Here is a 2,092-nt window from a genome sequence, read left to right on the forward strand (position 1 = left end):
TCTCGAACTCCCACTCAGGTGATCTGCCCGTCTCAGCTTCCCAAAGTGCTAGGATTACAGGCGTGAGCCACCTCGCCTGACAGCAAAAACATTCTTTTGTGTGTGTGTGTGAGATGGAGTCTCACTCTGTCGCCCAGACTGGAGTGCAGTGGTGCAATCTCGGCTCACTGCAACCTCTGCCCTCTGGGATTATAGGCACCTGCCACTGCACCCAGCTAATTTTTTTTTTTTTTTTTTTTTTTTTAAGGAGAGATGGGGTTTCACCATCTTGGCCAGGCTGGTCTTTAACTCCTGATCTCGTGATCCACCTGCCTTGGCTTCCCAAAGCACTGGGATTACAGGCGTGAGCCACTGCGCCCGGTCACAGCAAAAACATTTTAAATCACCTGTAACTCTGTGGTTACCCAGGGTAACCACCAGTGACTTTATAGTGCAAATGCCAAAATAAACTTTATATTTTTTTCCCATATGTGTCACTGTCTCCATGCTGATAAATAGGGATCGCTATTCTCACCTCCCAGTAAGTATGGAAATAAGAAAATAAATAAACACTAGGAGGCCAGATCTCACTATATGTCCCAGGCCGGTCTCAAATTCTTGGGCTCAAGTGATCCTCTCACCTCAGCCTTCTAAGTAGCTGGAACTATAGGGCTGTGCTGCCACACCTGGATTAACACAATTTTTAAGAGCAGTTCGAGTTTCACAGCTGATAAATTATTTTTAAGACTTGTTTTAATACTTGTCATTCAGTGTGGTACCTGCCTTTTTGATAGTTCTATCTCTGTCTCCACTGGTATTGTAGATTCTGGCATAGAAATGTTGGCCTTGGCAGATGGCAGATAGAGAGCTTTCTCCAGATGGACAGGGCTACGTCTGCTACTCCCTGGGGATGGCTGCTCCACCAAGCCCGCTCACATCACCGAAGCCTGCATTTCCCCTCTGGTCTTGCTGAAACCCAGACACCCAGAGCTCTCCTGCCACCTCCCTGACCAAGCCTACTGAAAAAGAGAAAAAGTTAGTCTGGGGAGACTTGTTCCTAGCTGTGGCAGACCCCTGTGGTGATGTACCCAATGCCTTATCCATCTTTTTCTTTCCTAGTGTCAGAACCCTGAGTTTTATGCCAGGTGCAGTGGCTCACATCTGGAATCCCAGAACCTTAGGAGGCCAAGGTGGAAGGATTGCTGGAGACCACGAGTTCAAGGCCAGACTCCATCTTTACAAATCCTTTACAAAAAAAAAATAGCCAGGCATTGTGGTGTGTACCTGTAGTCTGTAATCCCAATTACACATGAGGTTGAGGCAGGAGGATCACTTGAACCCAGGAGTTCAAGGCTGCAGTGAGCTGTGATCATGCGATTGCACTCCAGCCTGGGCAACAGAGCAAGACCCTGTCTCTTAAAAATAAAACAAACAAATAAAAACCCCTGATTCTTACCGAGGAGGTACTGTGTGCAGCTAAAATAGTCTCCATTTCCCACTCTCTTTGCAGCAAAGGATGGGCATGTGACATAGCTCAGGCCAAGGTCCAGATAAGTCCCCAGGGTGGATGTCCCTTCCAAACATCAAAAAGGCAAAACCTTTCCCCCCCTTCTGCCTACCTGGAATCCCTGTACTTTCTCATTTCATCCTCACAGTAGGTACATGGAGAAGGCATCATCCTCATTTTACAGGTGAGGAAACTGACGTTCAGAGAAGCGAACTGACTCTCTCAAGGTTGCAAGGCTCAGTTAGCTCTTCCATGAAAACTGAAGTGGCCAACTCATTGCATTGAAATTAACTGGCCTGGCCGGGCACAGTGGCTCACGCCTGTAATCCCGGCACTTTGGCAGGCCGATCACCTGGGGTTGGGAGTTTGAGACCAGTCTGATCAACATGGAGAAACCCCGTCTCTACTAAAAATTTAAAATTAACCAGGCATGGTGGTGCATGCCTGTAATCCTAGCTACTCAGGAAGCTGAAGCAGGAGGATCTCTTGAACCCGGGAGGCAGAGGTCGCAGTGGGCCGAGATCACGCCACTACACTCCAGCCTGGGCAACAAGAGTGAAACTCCATCAAAAAAAAAAAAAAAAAAGGAAGAAAAGGAAGGAAGGA

Source organism: Theropithecus gelada, chromosome 16, assembly GCF_003255815.1.
Source record: "Theropithecus gelada isolate Dixy chromosome 16, Tgel_1.0, whole genome shotgun sequence".
Taxonomy (NCBI): Eukaryota; Metazoa; Chordata; class Mammalia; order Primates; family Cercopithecidae; genus Theropithecus; species Theropithecus gelada.